Raw genomic sequence first — 15,158 nt, forward strand, 5'->3', positions numbered from 1 at the left:
CTAGGACTTTTAGGCTGTCGTGACTTATATTTAAGTCTTTTATCCATCTTGAGTTTATTTTTGTGTGTAGTGTAAGTTTGTGGTTGAATTTCAATTTTTTGCATGTCACTACCCAGCTCTGCAAACACTGTTAGTTGAAGAAAGAGGCTATTTTTATCCCACTTTATGCTTCTCTCCCCTCTGTCGAATATCATTTGACCATAGGGACATGGGTTTCTTTCTGGGCCCTCTATTCTGTTCCATTGATCTATGTGTCTATTCTTATACCAGTACCAGACTGTTTTGATCACAGTGGCCTTGTAATATAGTTTGATGTCAGGTACTGTGATTCCTCATACTTTGTTCTTCTTTCTCATAATTCTGTGGCTATTCAGGGTCGTTTATGGTTCCATATGAATTTTTTAAATGTTTGTTCTATATCTGAAATATGTCATTGGTATTTTATTAAGGATTATGTTGTGGTATGCCTTTATTTCCACTTTACTGAATATTTTTATCATAAATGGATGCTGTACCTTATGAAATGCTTTTTCCATATCTATTGCTATGATCATGTGTTTTTATATTCTTTTTGTTTATGTGATGTATTACATTTATTGATTTGTGAATATTGAACCATCCTTGCATCCCTGGAGTGAATCCCATTTGATCATGGTGTATGATCTTTTTAATATATTGCTGGATATAGTTTGCCAATATTTTGTTGAGGATTTTAGCACCTACGTTCATCAGCAATAGTGGCCTGTATTTTTCTTTCTTTTGTGTGTTTATCTGGTTTTGGTGTGTGTTTATCTGGTTTTGGGATTAGGATGATGCTGGCCTCATAAAAGGAGTTTGGGAGTCTTCCCTCTTCTTGGATTTTTACATCTGATTTTTCTTATGCAGCACTGGATACTAAGAAACAGTGGAAATTGCCTATAGGATTCTGAGATAAAAGTGTTACTATCCTAAATTTCTACATGCAGCAAAAGCTATTTTTCAGCTACAAAGGCAAAATATGTATTTGTTCCAAAGGACTGAAGTATTACATCTGTAGAATTAAATAAATGAATCTATTTGGAAATACTTAAGCAAAATGAAATGCATCAGAATAAGGAATTCTGGACTCCAAAAAAGAAAGGTACTGTAGGCATATCTTAGAGATATCATGGGTTTGACTCCAGACCACTGAATAAAGTGAGTATCTCAACAAAGTGAGTCACAATTATTTTGCTTGTGAAGGGTCATGGCTTCAATATCTAAAAAAGTGCAACATTTCTGAAGCACAATAAAATGAAGCACCAAGATATACCTATATACATTGATGAACAAAAGCAAACGACAATCAAAACCCAATCAATCAGTGAAACTTATGGTTAGATCTAAAATATTGTTAAGAATGTACTTTGAAGTATAGTATTACTTTAGAGAAAATATTTCTAATAAAATGAAAGAGATGAAGCAGTGGCAACTAGGAAATTCTAGATGACTTAATAATAAAACCTGTAGACTAGATGGTGACGTGTGGTGAAAAGGGGAAAGTAAAAGAATACTATGAATACTATTCTGTGCAAGATTTCTACTTGTAGCAGTGGATACTTTTTACTTCTTGATATTTGTGAAGATATATAGGAAATATATATTAAAAAATTTGAAGATACTTTTGTTAACAGATGGCAAAAGGTGAGCTCTCCCAACTTTCTCCATATGTGTTTGAAATGACTGAAAATGTTCTTTAAAAAAATTAGGCCTGTAATTAAAAAAATGCCTGTAAGTTTTTTAAAAAATCTTAATGCATTGGACAACAAGTATGGGTAACATTGGTGTAGCATATTTTGGGGAATTTTATAAAGTAGAAAGCAGATGGAATGAGAGAAACACAGAAACAAGAACAGAAAAAAAACACAATTGAAAGTGACAAGTTTTTTCTGAGCAGACTTCAAGGAACTCCATTTGTGTTGTTGACATTTTCAAAGATTTAGACTCGTCTGTGGAGTAATCATCAGAGCAATTAAAAAACTGTACCAGCTGGGGTTTCCCCTTCATTTGTGCAGAATGATTGTGTTCTGGGAATAGTATTTGTCTCTAGGGTACAGTCATAGCTTTTGTTCTGCAGATAATGCTTCTGGGGAAGGTTTCTGGTAATGTGTGATGGAGTTGGAGAGAGTATCAGAACAGGGCCCAAGGACTCTACCAAGACACAGGTGGAGGTGAAAGAGAGGGAAAGAGAAAATGGTTCCACATATGCATTGAAATACTCCACCCCAAAAGTAGAGTCTTCCTGATGATGGCAGTCTTCGGGGTTCCAGTCTACAACTGCTTTATGACCACACATTGTAAAATAAAACATGCCTTTTGATATACTACATTCACCCACATTTGTCTGGAAATCAGCTCTCATTCAGGAGGATACCTTTAGAGATGTACAGACTGATAGATCTACTGGAGAAAACTAGGTCATTTAAATATCTCTAGAACACTATTTATAAATTTGGAATACCAAGGATCATCAGAAAACCAGCAATACAAATAGAATAAGAACTAAGAGAAAAACACCCCTGGAGAATGGGAATGATGCAAGCAGTAGACGAAACATAAATGTATTTTTTAGGTAGGCCATCATTAAGTGTTTATTGACTTAGAAAAGAAGTATAAATTGCTTTGAAAATGTAAACACATGCTCAAATTCACTCATTTTAAGTGAAATTCAATTTTAAACCACAATATGATGTCATTTTTTAGAAAAAACAATTTGATAAATAGATAGTAATGGTGAAGAAACCAATGCTTTCTCATAAATGTAATTTGTATCTTCAGAGAGACTTAAGAGAATAAAAGATCTGAAAAAAATAAGTCAGTCTCTTCCAAAAGAAACAATCTACAGAGTTGTCAGAAACAAAAATCTGATTGTTAAAATTAAAGAAAAAAAGAAGCTGAAAGCTGAATTAATGATTTAAGAGGAAAGTTAGAGAAACATCCCATAATCTAAAGATAAAAAAATGAAGATCAAAGATATGAGCAAGTATTTAAGTCACATGGGGCATGGAAGCAACTATTTTCATATTCAGAGGAGATAGGAGGGGAGAAAATGATCAATGAGATAGTAGAACACGATGCCTAGATGCAAAGGACTGTTATATGAGTATTTGGAAAGATGAGTGAGATCGACATGTACTATGTGAAAAGATGGTCAAGATATATTAAAAAGAAGTTGTAAGAACACTATATTTGTGGTCAGAAATATAACCATATTCAAATATGCACAAGAAGGATGAAAGGACATGAACTATTAATAGCATTTTCTTAAAACAATGTTTTATTAGGAGCATATTTTTATTTAAAAAATGAAGCACTGAATGTTGGAGAGGAGGGGAGGAGAACAGCTTGAGAGTAGCAGTGGTTACTTAAATCATGTCAATTTATACAGTCTCAAGTCTGGTTTTCATGTACTTTTCATAAAGTGTAACATATACTTTTACTTCTTAGCTATCATCTCCTTCACTAACTATTCCTAGGCCCTCACAGAAGTGTATTTTCACACACTTCTTTTAAACTTATTTTTCACTCAGATTATCAGAGCAGGAGTGTTTAATTTTATGAGAGATGATATGTATGTGAAGAATACCTTAAAGCAAAGGTATCTTCTAGGAATTGCTTTATTAATAAAAGGTAATATCAACCCAGCAATCTTTTGTAGAATGAGCCAGGGTGTAAATAAATAAAAATAATAAATAACAAAGGGAAAAATAAATAAAATGACATATTCAAGATTTTGAAGTATATTCTGATGGGATTTTTGGGGGTTGAGAGAAGAAATTGCTCAATATTAGAATACTAACATGTAGTATAATCACAGAGCTGTGAAGTGGTGTTCTGGACCACCTGAAAGGCACCATCCCTTTTTGTGAGGAGATGGATATGTTCCTTGATCTCAATATGCCACATCTACTATAAACTTCTGAACCCTCCACCATCATTCAGGATGCATCTCTGTTGGTTGAAGAATTGGTGGAGGCAGCATGGAGTGAGTGCCTGAGGATCCTTCCCTGGGACAACTTATGGGAAGAAAGATCTTACAGGTATTTCTCTTCTTACATATTTTCCTTGGTTGCTGTGTTTTGGTTGAATAAAATAGATTTTTTTCTGGAAGGAGTGGGAAGACAGTAGTTGGGGTGGGAGATGGGAGGGTTGGGGTAGAGCCATCTTCTTTTGTAAGAGTGTTAAAAGAATTAGGAAAGAATACTAGCATCTTTTTGTATTTCTTTTTTTGCTCTTGCACACAATAATGGAAATCGTATCAGAGTTCTTGAATCACAGACTCACATCTATGGTAATGAGATTCTCAAGGAACATTTTGGTACATAGCATAAAGACATAATAGTATTAGTTAATAGTATTAGCAGCAATTTTTAGAAACCAGTGGAAACTTACATCTATGAGGTGTCTTGAATTTTAAATATTTTGAATATATGTTTAAACATCATATTTGTAATTAACTTGGTGATGATCTCTTCTTTGGTTGTGTTAATTGGTTGTTTAACCATTTGACACTGACTTCTCAGGCATGAAAATGTTTAACACTCCTAGCAGTTCAGTTAATTAACCAGAACTCTTTAAGTCTTAAATTCTTGTTTTTTTCTCTGAAATAGCAGAGACATGCCAAGAGCTCAGTGAATGGCTTCCAAATAGCTCTAGTCTCAGTGCAGCTTAAAAATATTGCACAAAGATTTTTCTCTCTCAACCATATGTCAGAGAATTGCAGAGATTTTCTAGATAGATACCAAAGTTTTAGAAATGATATCTTCAGTTGTGTTCCTGAAAATTTATAATTCTTTTGTGCTTTTTAAATGATAATATAAGAAGTATGCATGAGTAAGTGGGGGGAGGTTGTGTTTGAAAACTTGAAGCACTTGGAACATGTACCTGTAACAACTCAAGAGGATATGAACAAAGATATGTCAATAAAATTGGCCAAGTGAGAGCATATCTGGTAAAGTTTTCTTTTTTTGTTTCAGTGAAAGTAAGAAATGTTATTACATAATTTTGTATCATTTTCTCTTCTCTTCTTCCCCCCCCCCCCCCTTCAGCTTGGGCACAAAGAAAAGAGCTCTTTTATCCCATCTGGTCTTCCAATCCATTTTTATTCAAGAAAGACTCATTGAAGGGCTCCTTTGAGAAGAGTCTGCTTTGAAGAAGGAAAAGAAAGTATTGTTGAGACAAGAAGGCAAACAGACCAAAAGGGTGGTAGAAAAATGTATTTTTGTTATGTAACAGCAGTGGGAATTCATAGAGTGGATGTGGAGAAATGAGAGGGAAGAAAATTAAGAAATGCATGAATTTTGTGGGTCCTGATGGAAAAATGTTGGCTGAAAGACAATTGATGCTTTAGTCCCAGCATTCTCTGTCTCTGCAGTGTGTAATTATCATAAACGCTTTTCACTTTCAGAACCACTCTTTGTCCTCTGTGAGTGATTGGTAGTCTTGCTTCTGTTTCAGCAGTGCTTACAAGGATAAGTGAAAATATATCGTGTCTGCCAAAACATAAAAAGTACATTTTGTTTATTTATCACTAGAGCTTTGCAAGGTACCCCTATTATTTTTAAAATTCTGTAGTGCTTAGAACCAACTATTGTAGGGGTCTTTTGGTCAATAAATATTATATTTTCAAGATGAAGTATAATCATATGCTGGTTATTTTTCTTTAATTTGTTATAAATAGAAAGCTTGATAAAAACAGATTTTATTTTTTACACTTAAATAATTGTGCTATTTATGGTGTGTAATCATATGATTTTATGTTTTTGTTGAAATTTTAATGCATTTTAGTGTATATGATAAAATGAAAAATTTAAAATAGTAAATATGTTGTAATACAGATATGCATATTAATTTTCTACTAAATAACAAATTTATCTCTATTATTGGAAATTTAAGTGTTTATCTGTGTTATCTAGGAAACTGCTTATTGATTGGGCTTGTGAGTGTTTCTTAAATATTATTTGTTTATAATTCTTTTTTAAATTGTGTAATCATGCTTTATTAGGCAGCTTTGCTTTGGAAGACAAGAGGACTTAGTTTTTGAGCCTAAAATTGGTTGTTTATGTTCTCCAGGCTAATAATACAAACTCTGAGCTATCTTACTAATTCTTCAGTCTTTCCTTATTTTAAGGACTTTTAGAACAGGTTGCGATCCATTTTGAACACAGTAGCTCAATTGTCAAGAATGTGTTTTCCTGAGCCTTTCTCCAAAGGGGATGTCTTGATTGAAAGTCCTTCTCATACACTGGGTTCTCTCCTGAGTGCCCTCTTATTATTCAGTGATTATACGTGAATATATATATTCACAGGCATGACTTTGTTTTAACATGACATAGTCAGTTATACAAACATGTTTATCTTTGTATTGCTAATAGTGACAAAAAGCTAGAAATAACTTCAGTGTACATCAAGAAGGAGAATGATTGCAAGGCAGCAATGTTGTGGAGCCCTTAAGAAATGGGGTCTATGCGTTCATTTTTTAAAGGAATGTCTGTGATGCTTTAGTAAGTGAGGAAAGCTAGTTATAACACACAGAATATCCTATTTTTAAAAACTTGTCTTTATAAAACATGTTGTGTATATTTGAAATACAGAAAGGTATCATTATTGCTGTATGGGGTGGAGGATAAAGAAGGAATAGGGATGATCCTTATTTCTTTTTCATAATTTTATATCATCACATTGGTTTCAATGAAAATGTTATTTTTATAATTTTTGAGGAAGAGTTTAAGAAATGTAGAAAAAGTACTTAAATGCCATCTTATTGTATCATATGACTTTATAGAATAACTTAATAGAGAAAAGTGAAAATATTTATTGTGGTCAGTGATATACATAATTTGCCATTACTGTTCAATAAATTAAGGGGATGCAGCATTATTTATGATTCATGAGAACACTAAGACAGAAGCCATTTTTACCTGTAGGAGATAATGAGTCAGGGTTGGTACGCACATTTGAGATGTGGTCAAAATTCTTATTATAGGGACTAGTTTCAGTTTAACTTTCTTTCCTTAGCCTCAGTGCTTTTGCATTTGAAGCACTAAATTGCCCAATAATGTTTAATTGAATTTTCTCGTATCCCTTCTCTCTACACCTTCTTTAATATGAACAGGCAAGAGGGGGAACATTGAGCAATATAAAGAGGAAAAATATAAATGTTTTTTGAATACTGAGCTGGAGAACACACTGACTTGAACCAGGCATTGTGGATCTGTTTTTATCAAAAATTTTCTAGACCTCTGTTTACTCACCTGTAAGATAAGGAGTTTGGACTCATAAAATACAACGGGCTGTCCTGGAAATAGGATTACATAAATAAAGAATCCTTGTATAATAGAGATTTGAATAGCTTTACCTTTTGTGGGGGATGAAGTATAAATAGTATCAAACCTTGGTTCTTGAATATCTCCCATCTTAACAGTTAGGTTCTTGACCAAGTTGTTCATGGAAAAAATGTCTCAGTTGTCATATAAAACTTCATCTCTCGACCTGACCACCGTTTCATTTTGATATCTGTATGATCAGTAATGAGTCTCGCAGGTGAAAAACAAAGGAGAGACTGTGAGTGTGTGTCAATTTACCGCTAAATCTTGCGTTGTTAACACTTCAGAAAATTGTGCTGTAAATATTTTCCTGTTTTGTTTTTTTTTTGCTTTTGTTGTTTCTTATTATTATTAAATGCATACAGTAAGTCACCATGGGTCCTAAGAAGGTTAGTGGTAACAGCAAAATGAAAAGGAAAGCGTGAAAATAACAGCTTTAAAAGGAAATAATTGCAAAGTATGATAGAGGCATTCATGTGTCTGATCTGGTTACCTACCACAGCATGGCAAAATTGACAATTAGCACAACTTTAAAACATAAAGAGCCTTTCAAGAGTGCTGATGTTGCTCAAGGTTATGAAAGTGCTCACAAAACAATGACCACAGGCAACTGAAGAGGTAGAAAAAATGATTTAGATAAACGAAAAAGCAGTTTGCTGGTGATAGCATTTCGGAGGCAATGACACGTGAAAAAGCAAAGATGCTGCATGCTGACCTCCTGAAAGACACCCCTGAAATGAGTGCTGAAAGAGATTTGTTTAATGTCAGTACAGGGTGGTTTGATAAATTTAAGAAAAGTGGCATTCATAGTGTAGCGATGCATGGGGAGGCTGCCAGTTCCAAAGGAGCTGCTGATAATTTTGTGATGGAGTTTCAAGAATACATAGAGGGTGAGAGATTTGTTCCCCAACAAATGTTCAGTTGTGGTGAGACAGGCCTCTTCTGGAAGAAAATGCCAAAGAGGACCTACATCGCGTAAGAGAAGTTATTGCCAGGACACAAGCCAGGGGACAGGCTGACATTATTGGTGTGAGAAGGCGATTTGGGACTTTAAATTGAAACCTCTACTCTTCTACCATTTTGAAAATCTGAGTTTTCAAGAAAAATAGTGTCATGAAAAAAAGTTGAATGTGATGTGGAGGGCTAATAACAAAGTTTGGGTGACTGAGCAATTTTTTATTGAGTGGATTCATGAAGTGTTTGCCCCAAGTGTGAAGAAATACCTCTGGGAAAAACATTTGTCACTCAGGGCACTTGGTGTAATAGACAATGTTCCTGCCCACCCTCCAGGCTTGGAGGCTGAGTTGGTGGAGCTTCATCACTGTTTGGTTCTTGCCCCCTACCAACTCCTCTCATCGAGCCCGTGGACCAGCAGGTCATTTCTAATTTTAAGAAACTCTGCACAAAGGCATTGTTTCAGAGGTGTTTGAGGTGACCTCTGAAACTAATTTGATGCGCAGGGAGTCCTGGAAGGAGCATTTTAATAACCGCACTTGCTCAAGGCTCATAGACAAAGCATGGGAGGAAGGGTCTTCTAGGACATGCAGTCATCTTGGAAGAAATTATGGCCTGAGTCTGTTGCTGAAAGATTTTGAGGGCTTCAAGGATGAACCTGTGTCTATTGTGGAGGATATTTTGTCTCTGGGCAAGTCAATGGGCTTAGAGGTGGTGGTGATGATATGGAGTAGTAGATGGAGGACCACTACACTGAGCTGACCACTGAGGAATGCCAAGACCTTCAATGGGAGGAAAAACAGATGGCAGCTGAAGAGCTCTCAGAGGAGAGGAGAGAAAGGAGGATATTCCTATTTCACTAAGGAAATGCTTGGGAAATGGGGAGAAATGCAAAGTTTTATTGAGAAATACCACCCTATCAGAAGTAGCAAGCGATGTGATACTTAATGGCAATGTTTTACTTCAGGAAAGTGTTAAAATGTAGGCAATACCAAGCATCATGGATAGGTTTTTAGTGAGACAGAGGCCCAGTGAGCCTGAAGCTAGTTCTAGTGTAGCAGAGACAAAGGAGAAAAACAACCCCAGAAGAATAGAAGAACCCCTGACAATTTTATGGAAGGGGACTCCCAAACAATAACATCGCTCCATCTTTTTATCCTTCTACTCCATATTCAGTCAATAGCTCTCAAGATTAAAGGTAAGTTCTAGTTTGTATGCAAATTTTCATTTTTTACTGTACATTTCACTTTCTGTTAAATTACCATTTACATTTTATGTCCTTTTTCTAAAATGTTTATAGGTTAAATAGTACACTGGGCATGTACTGTATAGAAGAAAGTTAAAAAATAGGAAATCATTTTGGGGTCTGGAATGGATTAATTCAATTTACATTATTTCTAGGAGGGGAAAAAATGATTCGGTTTTTGAACAAATTGTTTCTTGAATAGCCTTCCAGAACAAAAGAGTTTGGGAACCGAGGTTCTACTATATAGTGATACATGTGGATGTGAAGTTGGACCTTACTTTGGACTACTAGACTATTAGAATATTTTTCTTTAAGACCTGGTTATGGCTGCATAAGGAAAATTATTACAGTAGAAAATATCTATGGCTGTCTTAGGCTTGCACAGTTAACATCATGAACTCATAGGGTGTAAGTTTCAAAATACAGCAAAGTGACAGGTAATAAATATAGAAGTGTCAGGAAATAGCTATTATAACACTGAAGGAAACAAAAGCCTTATATTTATTTTGTATTGTGCTCATGGAATTTTATATTTATCTTTTAAAAAGTTAGCACAGTTTACTTGAGGAAGAAACATGTCTTAGAGATGTTTTGGCATAGAGATGAATTTTTACTATTAAACTTTTTATGGCAAGTGATTGAACTCAGTCATAGGCAGAAGCTTGCTTTTTGTTTTTGTCTACTGACTCTCAGCGTGAATAATTTTAAATTCCTCTGGTTATCTTATTACTTGTTTATAAACTTAAATAAATTGTATTACCATGCTTTTCTCCTTTCAACTAGATTATCAAAGGATTGTGAAACCCCATACTTTCTAAATTTCAAACAGTTCATACAGCATTATAATCAAGTTTATAGTAGTATATGTTTGTGTATAGCATGAACTGTAAACCAATTTATGGGTGGTTCTGTCCTTGGCATCTATATATTTCAAAAGACTTGCCTGTTTTTTGGCTTTTATTGTAATTTATAGGATTATTATAGAGATTGAAAGAGACTATGTATGGAAACACTTTGAAAATGAGCATGATTATCAAACAAATTATTGTTTTATTCAGTGGTTAAAAAAGATTAGAGGGCCTTATAAGTATGTTCTTAAGGTTTGAAAATACTTTGCAAATCATTTACTTATGCTGGGTGCAGTTTTATGGTATAGTGTTATGAATAGCACCATTTCTGTTTTACTGAGAGAAAAAATTGAAATGATTTTACTAGCTAATTAATTAACTTTATCAGTATTATACAGTGAGATACAGAAATATGTAAGATGTAAAAATTTAAGAAAAATATGAAAAATTTCTGATTCAATCAATAGACTTTCACAAATTGTTAAAACTTTTTGTTAACTAAAGTGGCTCTGAAAATATCCAGCATTTTTTCAAAGTTGAGACCTCAGTATATGACCATAAGGTTTTTTTTTTTTTCTCACTGCCTTTGACATGTTTATTCAAACCTAGCTGTCCATAGTGATTTGACATTTATGGAATAAACAAATTTAAGTTTATGCTGCAAGTTTCTTTTCTTCTGTGGTAGGTATCTTCTCTGCAGGCTTCTTCTCAGCTGCTGGTTTCTTGATAGTTGCAGCCTTTTTTTTCCCACCAAAGGCTTCTTCTACTTTTTAACACCAACAACCTTCTTTCCTTACTTCCCCACCACAGGCTTCTTGCCTGGAAACCCCCTTCTCATCTGATTTGGCTTCTAGTGCTACTGCTGCTCTATCCACCCGAAGCTTGTGATTCCTGGCCTGGTGAAGAATAGTGTTCCAACTCATGGTCTTTGCATATGGGTTTAACTTCAACATCATTGTCAGGTTCTTCAGTGGATTCTTCTTCAGGACTCTGCGATGAATCTTCTTACATGGTGTTCTGAGGGTTCTTTGGATCTCTGGGCTTTTCAAGATTCTGCTAAGGTCTGTATTAAGCATCTTGTGCATGGGAAAGTTGTAGTTACTCTTGAAGGAGGCTGCTTTATGCCAAGTGCCATGTAGATCATCTAACTTGAGGAAAGCACTTTGAGTCCAAATGCAGAAATGGCCCACATGCCCATAAGGAGGAAGTTTCAAAATGTTCAGTTTGCTCACATTAAGCAGAGTAATTCCAGGAATATTTCTGAAAGCTTTGATGATATTGTCCTAATTATAGATGATGCAGGGGCCCCTGCACTGGATACGGCAATGGTTTCTCATTTTACCCTTGCCAGCTCTCATTCACTAAGATGCATAGACCTCTTTGATATCATTCCAGGACAGCCTCCTTGGTTTTCTTATCGTTTTCAACTTTATCTTCAGCCACCAAAGGAAGTTTAGGAACTTCCTCAATATGATGACCTTTAGACATGACCAGTGCTGGTAAGGCCAAGACAGCCAGGGAAGAGCAGATGGTGTATGGCTTCTGTATTGTGTTCACTCTCTGGTGCCAGTGGTGCCAGGTTTTGGTTGGTGCAAACATGCAGCCCCCACAACACATATTTCCAAAAGCACCTTGGCCAGAACAATGAGTTCCACCACCTCAAACCCTGGGAATTCAAACCACAGCTCTGCCAGTACCCCAAGACTCAGCACTGCTTTGGTGTCCAGCCAATTCACTGACAACATAGGGCTGTCCATTGTTTTTGAGCAAGTTCATGTGAACAAAGTTCACAATATCTGGTTGAATGGGAGTCGAACACAGCAGGCAAAGTGACGTTTTTGCCAGATGATTCCCCCTTTTCAGAGTACACTGATTGATATCAGTGGATGAGCGTACGCCATGGTGTGGTAGGGGAGAAGAAATCATACTCCAGGCCCAGAGGCTGCTGCAGGAAAAGGGTATGACCATAACGTATTAAAATTTATTATACTTTTGTTTCTAACTCAAGTTGTCCAGAACTAAACTCTTCATTATCTTTGTTTCAAGCCAGTTTCCCTTCCCATATTTTGGAGTTGTCTCAATTTATCATTTTCTATCCAAGGACACCTACATCTAGCAGGTTCTAAATTATAAAATTTCTTTTTTAAAAAGCCTTTTTTTTTTTTTTTGGTACTTCTATTTCTGTCACCCCTGCCACTACCCAAGGTAAGGGTCTAAACATTTTTTATTTGGGTTATAATGATTCGCTCATACCTCATCTACCTGTATTTAAAGTCTTGCTGCATCTCATCTATATCTTCTCAAAGCAAACTTTCTAAAGGCAAATCTGATCAAATTACTCTTTTAGCATCCTATCCTTTAAAAGTCCTTTTTTGACAAAGTTGTAAATTCATACAAAGGTCTTCTTTAGGACCCTGCAAGATCTTTGGAAGCACATAACCACAGTCCAGATCACTGTTCCACCCTTATCACTGCGTAACTTGTATTAAGTTTATACTTCCTTAGATTTTTCAGTTTATAAAAGGAAGTTTATTATAGTCACCTCCGTTGTAGGATCATTGTGGGGATTTTACATATGTGAAAGTCCTTAGTATTTTGGTTGGCACATAATGTTACCTGCTGTTGTAATTACTTTTCCAGTCTTACTGCTCTTCACTGTCCTTCCTCTGTATATAGGATTATCCAAAGTACATTTTTATTTTTTAAAAAAAGTAATTAATCTTTTATTTTTTTAAAGGTCTGATTTTCTTTTTCAGGTGATGCTGGTTAAAATTATACAGGTTTCAGGTGCACAATTCTATATCATCTGTACATTGTACTGTATATTCACTACTCCAAGTCAAGTCTCTGTCCATCACCATTTACCCCCGCCATACCCTCTTCAACCTACCCTTTCTCCTCCCCCCGCAATCACCACACTTGTCAGTGTCCATAAGTTTTTGCTTTTTCTTTATTTTTTGCTCAATTTCTCCACTCCCCTGACCCAGCCCCGACTCCCCATAACTGTCAGCCTACTCTCTCTGATTCTCTATTTTCTTTGTTCATTAAATTCCACATATCAGTGAAGTCACATGGCATTTGTCTTTCTCTTTTACTGTTATTGTAATAGGCTATTTTCTTTTTTGTCTCTACTACTGCATTCAAAACTTATCTAAGGTAAATGAGCTGCCTCATTTTTCATTATAGTCCCTGTGCTTTGTATTACACTTGATATTTTACATGTCCTCATTCAATATTGACAGAAAGAATGAATCCTGGTAAGTCCTGAGAGATTGAAGAAGTATGATTTATACTGAAAAATTATTCTTTACTTTAGATTCCCAAAGAACTTTTGAAATACAGCAATGTTTTTTTATTGGCTGTTGTCTCTGTTTCACCTAGCATGGTGCTTGCCAGTTAGTAAAGTGCTCAATACATGCTGAATTAATCTATAAATTTGAAATAAAAATTGAAGTCTCAATATGGATGACACAGTGGATATGGACCATAGTTGTTTTGGTAGACATGCCATTAGTTTTTGTAATCCACTTCTATTATAGTTGTAAAGAAGGAAATACTATACTGCACATCTCCTGAGCTTGGCAGTCTCTTTTCTAAACACTTATATGAGGTTTGTTTTGTTTTTTTTTAGTTCTTTTCTATGTGTCTTACCTCAATAAACTTTCATTTTGGTTCTCTTCCCTTGGCCAATGCAGAAGTGGCTTGGGATACTTTCTATTGGTGAAATGACTTGAGCTATTGATCAGCTGAGGAGATCTAAAAAAGAAAAAGCGAATCACTGAAAAGTAAAAAGAAACTCTTCTTTGTGTGTGTGAAAGACATACATTATTTTTCCATAGCCAGATAAAGTTGGAATTACTGTATTTTGCTGTGTAAAATGTGCACTTTTTTGCCCAAATTTTTGAGGGAAAATAAGGATGCACATTATACATAGGTATAATGCTTACATACCATGCATATCATAATCCTGTGTATAATGTGCACAAAAACATGGGTGCACATTATACACAGCAAAATACAGTAGCTGATTTGCCAGATTGTCAATTTATATGTCACAGCTGTTGATCATCTGTCTAGGCTGGGTGTTAAGATACATTTTAGATTCAATTAGTCTCAGGGATTTGATTATTGAAAAATTTGAAAAGTTATTTATTAACCACTGGTTGTAGATGTTTCAGATGTTTTTCAATTGATACTAATTTTTGGTGACAGGAATTACTCAGGATTCACGTTGCCCATTTAATAAATAGAATAAGCAAGTTGAATTAGTATGTAAATTTTATCAAAATAGCTGTTAAAAATAAGGAGAAACAATTTCATAAACCTTAAGGTAAAGTCTTTCTTCAGTTCAGGCACATTTTGCCTTGAAATCAAGATAAAAGACTTAGTGAAACAATATTATCTAAATAATTTTTTCTGTATCTGCCAATTGAACATTTAAAGGCTGTTCTTCCTTTTCATCATTTTGCAAATAGAGAATTCATACCTGACTTTATTTTATCTATAAGAAGAATTAAATGATCTTTCAGTAGTACTCCTACTATTTTCTCATCCATAGAGATAACTTTGGTTTCTAAACTGCTACTTGGTCATTGTGCAGATCCTAGTTTGTGAAAGTTAACTGCTCACAGTGGGAAAGATTTTAACCACTTACTCCTACTCCCACCCCCACAATCGCATACGTAATCAAGCATTCAAAATCATTATCCAAGGTAGCAGTTGCTTCCCACCATGGAACTTGTGTAAACTTACCTGGTCTAATGATTC

General features: G+C 35.1%; 1 protein-coding gene and 1 pseudogene across 1 annotated transcript in view; one reads left to right on the plus strand and one right to left on the minus strand.

The window, feature by feature from the left end:
- The window catches only part of MACROD2 (mono-ADP ribosylhydrolase 2), a 2,155,137-nt gene that overhangs the window by 47,360 nt on the left and 2,092,619 nt on the right, over positions 1 to 15,158 (plus strand). The gene's annotated exons all lie outside the window — the stretch shown is intronic.
- LOC129070884 (60S ribosomal protein L4-like) lies at positions 11,045 to 12,850 on the minus strand (annotated as a pseudogene).

The sequence above is a fragment of the Pteronotus mesoamericanus genome, unplaced genomic scaffold (assembly GCF_021234165.1).
Source record: "Pteronotus mesoamericanus isolate MK-2021 breed Mesoamerican mustached bat unplaced genomic scaffold, CSHL_Meso_final contig_25, whole genome shotgun sequence".
NCBI classification, from domain to species: Eukaryota; Metazoa; Chordata; class Mammalia; order Chiroptera; family Mormoopidae; genus Pteronotus; species Pteronotus mesoamericanus.